The 12,878-nt window shown below is 53.2% G+C and overlaps 1 pseudogene; it reads right to left on the reverse strand.

The window, feature by feature from the left end:
* Nucleotides 1–9,977: 9,977 nt before the first annotated feature.
* Nucleotides 9,978–12,878, reverse strand: part of LOC127025982 (antigen WC1.1-like) — a 56,490-nt pseudogene continuing 53,589 nt past the window's right edge.

A 12,878-nucleotide genomic window follows, 5' to 3' on the forward strand; every position in this document is an offset into this window, starting at 1 on the left:
CGGTGGCACTGGGGAGCAGGGCATCCTTCAGGGAGCAGGGCGAGGGGGGATTTTCTGACCAAACAGGACAAGATTGAGCCTTTTGCTGATGAGAAGTGAGGGCAAAGCCCGGGTCCTCTCTGCAGCTCACACCCAGGTCTGCTGCTGCTGGGAGCACCCAGGCAGCTCCTGCCTGGCTGGTGGGATGGGGCTCTGCAGGGCTCTCTGCGGGGATGCGATGTGGTTGTCTGCAGCCAGAGGGATGGAGCAGAGCCCTGCAGCCCTGTCCTGGGCTCGTCCCACAGTATGAGAACAGAGGAGCCTAGGCCTGGTGGTGGCGCTGGGGCTAAGGCACTGCCCTGGGGGTAGATGCTTGCCTCCATTCAGTGCTCAGCTCTCCCAAAGCAGAGCGGTCAGTCTGAGCAGGCAAAGCCCTCCAGATGGCTCCTGGGGATGCCAGGGTTTGTCCAGGGAGAACTTCAGCCTGGTACTGCCATGGGACCCCTGCTTTGGGTGGCCGTGTCACACACAAAGGGCAATGGAGTTAATGCAGCATTTTTCCGGCACTCACCTGAGCAAATGACAGCAGCAGTGTTCCCGTGGGAGCATGGTGAGGCCCCCAGGGTGATCACTGGGCACTGTGCCAGGTGGGCTTCAGTCCCGTCACAGTGGAAGGAGTCTCTCCAGACAGGGCCAGTCTCTCTCCCAAAATGCTCTCCTCCAGGAATGGCCTCAGCAAACCCACAGTTGAGTTGATGACAGAGAACGTGGGCATCCGAGAGATCCCAGCGGGAGGCACAGAGGGTCCCCCAGGTCCCCAGCACCTGGACCTCCACCTTCCCTGCACATGCTGTGCTGCCGTTCACCAGCCTGAACCCTGTGTACTCTGGGGACAGAGGAGGAGGAGAGAGGGTGGATTGGTGCTCTTGTACCCTCAGGAGCTGGGGGAGAGGCCAGAGGAACAGCATGCCTTTCTTCTCCTTCTCAACTATTTTCATGCTGCAGACAATGCCATCATCCCTCCTGTCCCCACACCCAGCCTAGCACATTCCTTGCTCTGTTCCCCGACCCCTGGCACAGCCCCCGTCTCCCTGAGTCCTTACGTGTGCAGGTGACAACAGCGCTGTCTGCGTGGGTGCAGGGCTGCTCCCTGGAGGACCCTCTGAGGCAGGAGATGAGGAGGGATTCATTCCCCACACACTGCAGCTCTCCATCCCACGTGGCACTGATCCCTTCTCCAAAGTGAGCTGCCTCAGCAACAGGCAGGGCTCTGCCGCACTGCAGCTCCCTGCAGACCACGTCAGCAGCTTTGGCACCAAAGTGTGAAGCACAGACAGTTTTCCACTGGTCCCCGTCATGGATCTCCACACGTCCTGAGCAGCGGCTCTTCCCTTCCACCAGACGGACAAATCCTGGAAGAAACCCAAACACCTGGCAGTTCCCAGAGCCCTCTGGCAGTTAGATGCCCACATCCTGCATCACCTCCAAGCAAGCTGTGACCAAATGCCCATTGCACATCCCAGAGGAAGCTGTTGGGGGAGTGTTGGTGACACAAACACATCCAGGCCCCCCTCACCCCTTCTCTACACCATCACAGCACTCGAGGGTATGTGTCTGTTGCAGACTCACAGCCACAGGTACTGCTCAGACAAATTGCTCCCACACAAGGTGCCCTGTGCTGCCCGGCATGGTCCCCCAGCACCACAGTGGTGGGAGCAGTTCAGGTCCAGGAGAAGTGGCCCAGATGATACTGACTGCTGCAGCCTGCTCAGCCCCTGCAGAGCTTCAGGCCAGGCAAGACCATCACCCTGAGGCAACCAGAAGCGCACCCTGATCCCAGGGCTGTTCCTGAGGATTGGGAGGTTCCTTTTAGGTGGGAGATGTCACAGAGCACAGAAATGGTTATCATGGCTGGAGCCTGTCCAGACCCCTCCGATACCTGTTTGGAGGGGGTGTCCTCAGCCAGGGACACACTGCTCTGCCTGGAGGTGCACAGGTCCAAAGCCAATGGCCGGACAGAGGGGCTGGAGACTTGCATGACCCCCTGGCCTCACGCTTACTCAGAGGGTAACAGCAGCACTGATGAGGATCAGGAAGTGCTGCCAAAGCCCCCATGTCATGGGGCAGTGTGGGGAGCCATGGGCAGGCAGGAGAGATTGGGCAGTGGGTCAGTGCTGCCTGCACAGGGTCATGGCCCCGCGGGGCTGTCACAGCCCCAGGGATTTCCCACTGCCAGCCTGTGAGTGTGCTGATGTGGGAGGGAGCAGCCAGGGTCAAGCAGCCACCAAGCCCTGAGGCCTCGCACTGTTGACCACACAGCTGAGCCCTGGGGACAGGCAGCAAACGTCTGTGTGCCACCCTGCTCCACTCCTCAAGCCCAGCACTCATGCTCTCTGAAAAGCCCTTTTGATTCACTTGAGGTACTCATGCCTGTGAAGGGGAATGACCCAGGAGGACCAGCCATCTCATGCTGTTCCTCCAAGGTGTGGAGTGCCAAGCAAGTCCCCCTGCTTTCTCCAGCAAGGGACCCTCAGCATTGTTGGCTGGGAACTGGCAGAATGGGTGGAGATGAGTGGACACCCGGGGCAGGGACGGAGGATTCATCTGCAGCCCAAGATACTGACTGAGGGGGACTGAGGCACTGTGGCAAGGTTAGTTCACCCTGGGGTAGGCTCCCTCTGGGCTTTCCCCAGGGACCGGGGACATCAGCAATGATCGTCCCAGCTCAGCAGTTAGACCAGCATCACTGAGCCCTGCTCTGGCGTCCCCTTGTGTCCTGGTTTCGGCTAGGACAGAGTCAATTTTCTTCCTAGTAGCTGGTATAGTGCTGTGTTTTGGATTTAGTAGGAAAATAACGTTGATAACACACTGATGATTTTAGTTGTTGCTAAGTAGTGTTTATACTAAGTCAAGGATTTTTCAGCTTCTCATGCCCAGCCAGCAAGAAGGCTGGAGGGGCACAAGAAGCTGGGAGGGGACACCGCCAGGACAGCTGACCCAAACTGGCCAAAGCTATTCCATACCACATGACATCATGCCCAGTATATAAACTGGGGAGCTGGCTGGGAGGGGGGATCGCGGCTCGGGAACTAACTGGGCATCGGTCAACGAGTGGTGAGCAATTGCATTGTGCACCACTTGCTTTGTATAGTTTAATTCTTTTAGTATTACTATTGTCATATTATTATTATCATTATCATTGTTTTTCATTCCTTTCTGTCCTATTAAACTGTCTTTATCTCAACTCACGAGGTTTTTTTCCTGATTCTCTCCCCCATCCCAGGGGTGGGGGGCAGTGAGCGAGCGGCTGCGTGGTGCTTAGCTGCCGGCTGGGGTTAAACCACGACAGTCCTTTTTGGCGCCCAACGTGGGGCACGACGGGTTGAGATAACGACAAATCTGACTGGAATGTGTTAGAACAAATTTGTTATAAACATACATTATATTAGTTCAATAGTTGCTGGTCACAATGTTGATGTATTTGCTCTCAAAGTTGGTGCACTTGTTCTTAAAGGTGCGTATGTAATACCTTACTTGCAGTATATGCTCCCTGTTGTGCTGTTTATCACCCGTGGAACTGGGCCAGAGTTATCATGTTGTTCTACTTTGTAACACTGGCTTACGATACGATAGAATTGCTGCTCGTGAAACTAATCTGGTATTTGTACTCAGCATTGCCGTCACTCCGTACTTCGGGAGCCGTCTATCAGAAACTATTAATAATTACACCTTGTACCTTTTCTCACGGAGAGCCAAGCCACAGGGGAGACACATTTCTTCAGCTTCCCCTTCTCCTCCAGGCAAATTACAGTAGCTCTTGAGAATTTTGAATATCCTTGGGATGTTCAAACCAGCATGTTCCTATTGTTATGTCTCCTGAATGTGTTCCAGGTCTTGTTTAAGGTTAAACAACTGTTTAAGAATACCTTTCGGAAATCTGCCCCGAGGCTTAATAGCCATGGGTGGCATGGCATGTGGGAGAAAATGGGCAGGTATCTAGAGAACTTCTCACCTCCAATGGTTTGGAACTTCACTCCCGAACAACTACAGGACCCTGATAAAGTGATAGACTATCTGAAAGGAAAATGCTGTGGCGATTCCAAAGAGGCACAACTTATCGCACTGTGCTGGGCCCTGGCTAGCATCTACCAAACACTGCTCGATACTGTGCAGCACCTCAGGGGGAAGGGAGGGAAAACAGACCGACAGATACTGCGGCTACTCCAACCCCTGCAACAGACGCAGCGGCTACTGCAACCCCAGCGACACGGGCGGCTACTCCAGCCCCCACAGATACTGCAGCTACTCCGACCCCGCGACAGGCGCTGCAGCTACTCCTACCCCGACAGGCGCTGCGGCTACTCCGACCCCTGCGACAGGCGCTGCGGCTACTCCGACCCCTGCGACAGGCGCTGCGGCTACTCGACCCCTGCAGGCTGCGGCTGAACCAGAGAACCAACCTGTGCCAGTATCAGTCGCCCTATACAGAAGAAGAAATATACAAAAAAATCAGTTCGTTTAGCGAAGGATGAAGATGAACCAGGGCCATCACGAGAACAGGAGGAAGAGGCAGAACCAGAAGTAATCACCCGATCTCTATCCCTGAGTGAGCTGCGGGATATGCGAAAAGATTTCAGCCGTCGTCCAGGTGAGCACATTATCACCTGGCTGCTCCGATGCTGGGACAATGGGGCTAGTAGCCTGGAATTAGAGGGTAAGGAAGCCAAGCAGCTGGGATCACTTGCTAGGGAAGGTGGCATTGATAAGGCGATTGGAAAAGGGACACAAGCCCTCAGCCTCTGGAGGCGACTCCTGTCAAGTGTGAAGGAAAGGTATCCCTTCAAGGAAGATGTTATATGTCAACCAGGCAAGTGGACTACCATGGAAAGAGGTATTCAGTACCTGAGGGAATTAGCCGTGCTAGAGATGATTTATTATGACCCGGACAGTTTACAATTACCCAGAGATCCAGATGAAGTTCAATGCACACGACCCATGTGGCGAAGTTTGTACGGAGCGCACCATCATCGTATGCCAACCCATTGGCAGTACTAACTTGGAAAGACGAAGAGGCACCGACAGTGGATGAAATGGCTCGCCAACTCCGGCAATATGAAGAAAATCTCTCTTCATCCCTACGAGCCTGTGTCTCGGCTGTGGAAAAACTGTCCGAAAAGTCCGAAGAACTGATCGAACTGATCAAAACCTCCTACTCCCCACCTGTACAGACCAATATCTCAGCTATTAGGAGTGAGCATTCCTCTGATCAAGAGAGAGAATATAGAAGGTATACACCACGGGGTACCCTGTGGTTTTACCTGCGTGACCACGGAGAGGACATGAGGAAGTGGGATAGAAAACCTACCTCGGTCCTAGATGCACGGGTACGTGAATTGAAAGGAAAAACAACCAGAAAAGGGGATTCTTCCAGGAAAGATGCCACTCCGGTTTCCAGACAAAGTAGAAGGGCTTCTGACCCTCTTGAAGGGACCTCTAAGTCATTTTTACAAGAAGTGAGTAACAAATACTCTGACCAGGATTAGAGGGGCCCTGCCTCCAGCCAGGTGGAGGAAAGGGACAACCGGGTTTATTGGACTGTGTGGATTCGATGGCCTGGCACATCACACCCACAGGAGTATAAGGCTCTAGTGGATACCGGTGCACAGTGTACTCTAATGCCATCAAGTTATAAAGGGCAGAACCCATCTGTATCTCTGGTGTGACAGGGGGATCTCAACAGCTAACTGTATTGGAGGCTGAAATAAGCCTAACTGGGAATGAGTGGCAGAAACACCCCATTGTGACTGGCCCAGAGGCCCCATGCATCCTTGGCATAGACTATCTCAGGAGAGGGTATTTTAAAGACCCAAAGGGGTATTGGTGGGCTTTTGGTATAGCTGCCTTGGAGACAGAGGGAATTGAACAGTTGTCCACCTTACCTGGTCTCTCTGAGGACCCTTCGGTTGTGGGGTTGCTGAGGGTTGAAGAACAACAGGTGCCGATCGCTACCACAACGGTGCACCGGCGGCAATATCGCACCAACCGAGACTCCCTGATTCCCATCCATACGCTGATTCATCGACTGGAGAGCCAAGGAGTGATCAGCAGGACTCGCTCACCCTTTAACAGCCCCATATGGCCAGTGCGAAAGTCTAATGGAGAATGGAGACTAACAGTGACTATCGTGGCCTGAATGAAGTCACGCCACCACTGAGTGCTGCTGTGCCAGACATGCTAGAACTTCAATATGAACTGGAGTCAAAAGCAGCCAAGTGGTACGCCACAATTGATATTGCTAATGCATTTTTCTCAATCCCTTTGGCAGCAGAGTGCCGCCACAGTTTGCTTTCACTTGGAGGGGCGTCCAGTACACCTGGAATGACTGCCCCAGGGTGGAAACACAGCCCACCATTTGCCATGGACTAATCCAAAATGCACTGGAAAAAGGTGGAGCTCCCAGAACACCTGCAGTAACATTGATGACATCATTGTATGGGGCAGCACAGCAGAAGAAGTTTTTGAGAAAGGAAGAAAATAATCCAAATCCTTCTGAAAGCCGGTTTTGCCATAAAACAGAGTAAGGTGAAGGGACCCGCACAGGAGATTCAGTTTTTAGGAAATAAAATGGCAAGACGGACGTCGTCATATCCCAATGGATGTGATCAACAAAATAGCAGCTATGTCTCCACCAACTAGTAAACAGGAAACGCAAGCTTTCTTAGGTGTTGTAGGTTTTTGGAGGATGCATATTCCAAATTACAGTATGATTGTAAGCCCTCTCTATCAAGTGACCCGGAAGAAGAACGATTTTAAATGGGGCCCTGAGCAACAACAAGCCTTTGAACAGATTGAACGGGAGATAGTTCATGCAGTAGCCCTTGGGCCGGTCCGGGCAGGACCAGATGTTAAAAATGTGCTCTACACCGCAGCCAGGGAGAATGGCCCTACCTGGAGCCTCTGGCAGAAAGCGCCTGGGGAGACCCGAGGTCGACCTCTAAGGGTTTTGGAGTCGGGATATCGAGGATCTGAGGCCCGCTATACTCCAACTGAAAAGGAGATATTAGCGCATATGAAGGTGTTCGAGGTGCTTCAGAAGTGGTTGGTACTGAAACACAGCTCCTGTTGGCACCCCGACTGCCAGTGCTAGGCTGGATGTCAAAGGGAAGGTCCCTTCTACACATCATTGCAACTGATGCTACGTGGAGTAAGTGGGTTGCACTGATCACACAACGAAGTCGAGTAGGAAATCCCAGTCGCCCAGGAATTCTGGAAGTGATCACAGACTGGCCAGAAGGCAAAGATTTTGGAATATCACCAGAGGAGGAGGTAACACGTGCTGAAGAGGCCCCATTGTATAATAAACTGCCAGAAAATGAGAGGCAATATGCCCTGTTCACTGATGGGTCCTGTCGCATTGTAGGAAAGCATCGGAGGTGGAAGGCGGCTGTATGGAGTCCTATACGACAAGTTGCAGAAACTGCAGAAGGAGAAGGTGAATCGAGTCAGTTTGCAGAGGTGAAAGCCATCCAGCTGGCTTTAGACATTGCTGAACGAGAAAAATGGCCAATACTTTATCTCTATACTGACTCGTGGATGGTGGCAAATGCTCTGTGAGGGTGGTTGCAGCAATGGAAGTGGAGTAACTGGCAACGCAGAGGTAAACCCATCTGGGCTGCCCCATTGTGGCAAGATATTGCTGCCCGGCTAGAGAACTTGGTTGTGAAAGTACGTCACGTAGATGCCCACGTACCCAAGAGCCGGGCCACTGAAGAACATCAAAACAATCAACAGGTAGACAAGGCTGCTAGGATTGAAGTAGCTCAGGTGGATCTGGATTGGCAACATAAGGGTGAATTATTTTTAGCTCGGTGGGCCCATGACACCTCAGGTCATCAGGGAAGAGACGCAACATATAGATGGGCTCGTGATCGAGGGGTGACCTGACCATGGACACTATCGCACAGGTCATCCATGAATGTGAAACATGCGCTGCAATTAAGCAAGCCAAGCGGTTAAAGCCTCTTTGTATGGGGGACGATGGCTGAAATATAAATATGGAGAAGCCTGGCAGATTGACTATATCACACTCCCACAAACCCGCCAAGGCAAGCGCTATGTGCTTGCAATGGTGGAAGCAACCACCGGATGGCTGGAAACATATCCCGTGCCCCATGCCACTGCCTGGAACACTATCCTGGGCCTTGAAAAGCAATCTTATGGCGACACGATACCCCAGAAAGAATTGAGTCAGACAACGGGACTCATTTCTGGAACAATCTTATAGACACCTGGGCCAAAGAGCACGGCATTGAGTGGGTGTATCACATCCCCTATCATGCACCAGCCTCTGGGAAAATCGAGCGATATAATGGGTTGTTAAAGACTACACTGAGAGCAATGGGTGGTGGGACCTTTAAACATTAGGATACACATCTAGCAAAGGCCACCTGGTTAGTCAACACTAGAGGATCTGCCATCGGGCTGGCCCTGCCCAGTCAGAACTTTTACGTACTGTAGAAGGGGATAAGGTCCCTGTAGTGCACATAAAAAATATGCTAGGGAAGACAGTCTGGGTTACTCCTGCCTCAGGCAAAGGAAAACCCATTCGTGGGATTGCTTTTGCTCAAGGACCTGGATGCACTTGGTGGGTGATGCGGAAGGACGGGGAAGTCCGATGTGTGCCTCAAGGGGATTTGATTTTAGGTGAGAATAGCCAGTGAATTAAATTGTATTATGTTAATTGCTATATAACCCTGCCACTGTATGTCATCATTACTATAGTTGTTATATGCTATATCAACAGTATTACAGTAAGAACTATCTAGATTAATAAAGAATGAACTTTGATAAAACCAAGTGAAGTGCAGTAGTGATGGAACCAGGACTGACTGCAGCATGCAACAATCCAACACTACACACCATCCTCCTGCTGCGCCCAATGTCATCTGCCCGCTGTACTGCACCAAAGCCGGATCCTGCTCTGCTGACTGAGCAGACTTCACACCATCCCTCCTGCCCAGACAGACTGTTATGATAGATGGAGTCCAAAGTCATGGACTGAATGAACGCAACGAACATTTTAAATGGACATTTTAAAGGCTTATACATTAAGGGAATGATATCTGTGTGTATATGTATTAAAAGGCAGCAAAAGTGGTGGTGATTAATTGAAAATGCATTGGAAAGTGTGGGACCTGGACATGATGTAGATGGTATAGAATAAGGGGTGGATACTGTCCTGGTTTCGGCTAGGACAGAGTCAATTTTCTTCCTAGTAGCTGGTATAGTGCTGTGTTTTGGATTTAGTAGGAAAATAACGTTGATAACACACTGATGATTTTAGTTGTTGCTAAGTAGTGTTTATACTAAGTCAAGGATTTTTCAGCTTCTCATGCCCAGCCAGCAAGAAGGCTGGAGGGGCAGAAGAAGCTGGGAGGGGACACCGCCAGGACAGCTGACCCAAACTGGCCAAAGAGCTATTCCATACCACATGACATCATGCCCAGTATATAAAGTGGGGGAGCTGGCTGGGAGGGGGGATCGCGGCTCGGGAACTAACTGGGCATCGGTCAACAAGTGGTGAGCAATTGCATTGTGCACCACTTGCTTTGTATAGTTTAATTCTTTTAGTATTACTATTGTCATATTATTATTATCATTATCATTGTTTTTCATTCCTTTCTGTCCTATTAAACTGTCTTTATCTCAACTCACGAGGTTTTTTTCCTGATTCTCTCCCCCATCCCAGGGGTGGGGGGGCAGTGAGCGAGCGGCTGCGTGGTGCTTAGCTGCCGGCTGGGGTTAAACCACGACACCTTCTTGCTCCCTGAGGGCACAGCCAGGTCCCTTCCCCCACCCTGGCCCCAAGGTGGAGTACAGGCTGTCTCCTTACCTGAACACGTCACTCCAGCGTCGAGAGTGTGAGCACAGTTATGTTCACCCCATCCTGCGTGTTTGCAGTCAGACAGGGCAGACTCGGTGCCATTACAGCCAACGTCATCCATCCAAATGGGGCCAGATCCTTGCCCAAAGTGTGCGTACTGAGGAGCTCCAACAGCAGACCCACAGTCCAGCTGCTTACAAACCACTGCGGCATCGTCCATGCCCCAGTAGTCATCACACACGGTCCCCCACTGGCCCTCTTGTTTCACCTCCACTCTCCCAGCACAGCGCCTGCCACCATTCGCCAGCCTCACCTCTGCAGCACCTTCGAACATCAACATGAGGCGGGTCAGGATAGCGCCAAGCCCCAGCACTGCAGGTCTGGGGGAAACCCCTACCTGGGTCGAGTCAGAGGTAATGGGTTTGGAGCCCACTCCCCTCTAGGCTGTCCCCAGTGCAGTGTGGGGGTCCATTCTGGGCATCACATGCCATCCCACTGCACAAGGCACCTCTTTCTACCCAAATGGCCACATGCCCCCCACCCATATCTGCCCAGCCGTGCACTGGGCACCCGTTCCTCCCCAGCCCAGCACCCCCTCAACAGCCCTGCGTACCCAGGCCTGCAGCTTCCTGTGCAAACCACCTGCCCCACCACCATCCAAACCCACCCCACGGTTTTTTGAGTTCCCAGGGAGCACCAAGACAAATCCGAGGATTCCCCAGCCCATGTCCTCTCCTCGCCCCTGGCGTCAGTCTCTCTGTGGGGTACACACTGCCCTCATGGGGTCAGGGCTCCCCTGGATTAAGGGGGCAGTGAGCAGCACACAAACCCTCCAGGCTACCCCAGAGGTTGGCAGTGCTCTGGGATCTCTGGGGGCTGCCATCACCAGCTAGGCCACCACTGGCTCCAGAGGCACAGTGCTGGGCAACAGGGGGTCCCAAAAGGGTACCCCACAACAGGCTGTCTATGAATGCAGCCAGGGACAGGCTGCCCTAAGCACTGGAGCCCTGGAAAAGGAGATACTCTCTCCCACCCACATGGGCACAGGGAAAGGCACAGGCTCCATGGACTTGAGCCCCTTCTGCCCCTCGTCTCATTAGCACCTGCAAAGAAACCCCATTCCCAGGCAGATCCTGATGACCACCCTGGTAGCCCTGGCCCTGGGCTGTGGGACAAGGCAGTCAGCACTTACCCGTGCACAGCTGTACCCAGAGCAGCAGCCACAGCATCTGAGGGGACAGGACTCCCTCTCGGCCCATCCTGAGCCTCCTGCCCTGCCAGCACATCCCTGCTGCGCCACACTCCCTGCCAGAGTTCCTCGCGACTCATGGGGACAATGATGACGAGAGGGCAATATATCTCTGCAGATGCCAGCCCAGCTACAGGAGGAGCCAATCAAAGCGGCAGCACCTTTTTAGACATTATCGGGAGCTATCTCCCCTCCGACACAGCCCAGCCCTCCAATGAACTGCTCCAGCGCCATTCATGACCATATATGAGGGATGGCTCCACTGCAGGTGTCACGTCACTGTGGTGGCGGTGCGTCACAGAACAGGGCCGGCTGTAGTGGGGGAAAACGGGTTTTTCATGCCTTGAACCCTGCTGTGTGGACCAGGAGCACTGAGCATCTCCTATACCGGGCACATCCAACAGCCCAAGGTGCGAGTGTCCAGCCATCCCTGTGCCATGGGAACCACAGGGCTGGGACTGCACCAGGGGCTGTGTCAGGAAGGGAAGGAAATAGCCCCTGCCCCTGCTTCAGATCCTGCTGTGCTGGGAGCAGCAGCTGGGAAAGGGCCCTAGCTCAGGCCAGAGCCCCATTCCAGGAGTGCTGGCTTGCCCGTTCCTCCCTGGAGAGCCCCATGGAAGGTCGCTTCAAATGAGCTGGAGCTGGGACATGTCCCTGCCCTGGCAGCCGACACGCAGCCCAGAGGCTCAGATGTATCCCTGCCTCTTGACATGTCACCGAGGGGCCGTTATTCCCCATGGGTGGCTCGGGAGCTGCAGCCTGCAGGTGCACAAACCACAGCCCACGTGGCCTCGCAGCACTCCCCGTGCTCCCCCCAAGGTGCCCGGGCAGGAAGCCTGTGGTTTCCTTCTGGCACCGTGCCCAGGCACATCCCTGCGGTGCCCCCGAGCCACCCCCACCCCGACTGCTCCAGCCAGGGCTGCAGGGGCTGCTCCTTCAGCCTTGCAGACACAGGGCACGGCAGATCCCGTTCCCTGTCTTGCCCTTCTGATGGGGCACACGGCTGCTCTGCACTGAGTCCCACAGCCATGGGGTGTCATCTGTGATGTTACCTCACACCCTCCTACGGCCACTGCTGTGTACTCATGGGTTATACTGATGGTGACCTCACACCGCTCCTACTGCAACCGCTGTGTGCTCATGAGTTGTTACACTGTCACACGTGTGTGTGCAGTGTATGGACTGCTGCTGCTAACAGTGGTTCTTCCAAAAAGCCATGTTTGGTTTTGGTCTAAATATTGACTTGGTGACATCAGAAGCACCTACACAAGCTATGTGCCAGCTTCTGCCCTATCAGCTACTCAGGCACCAGCGACATCACAAGCTCATACACAGCTATGTGCATGCTCCTGGCCTATCTGCTACTCAGCCACAGGTGATGCCATAGCATCTACAGCTGATATTGGCCTGCTCCTGCCCTTTCCTTTATTCAGACACCAATCACCTCAAAACCACCTGCATAAACTGTGGGCCTGCTCCTGCCCTATCAGTTACTCAGGCAGCAGTGACATTAGAAGCACCTACACATGCCATGGGCCTACTCCAGGCCTGTGAGCTACTCAGGCATGAGTGACCTCAGAAGCACAGACACAAGCCATGGGCCTGCTCCTGCCTATCAGCTTCTCAAGCACCAGTGACCTCAAAACCTACACATACCTGTTGTGGATTAACCCCGGCCAGCAGCTACCTCCCACACAGTCGCTCGCTCACTATTTCACTAAATAGAAAGTTAATTCTATCCCAGCGAAAACCAGTAGAATGCCAGAT

The sequence above is a fragment of the Gymnogyps californianus genome, chromosome 26, assembly GCF_018139145.2.
Source record: "Gymnogyps californianus isolate 813 chromosome 26, ASM1813914v2, whole genome shotgun sequence".
Lineage (NCBI taxonomy): Eukaryota > Metazoa > Chordata > Aves > Accipitriformes > Cathartidae > Gymnogyps > Gymnogyps californianus.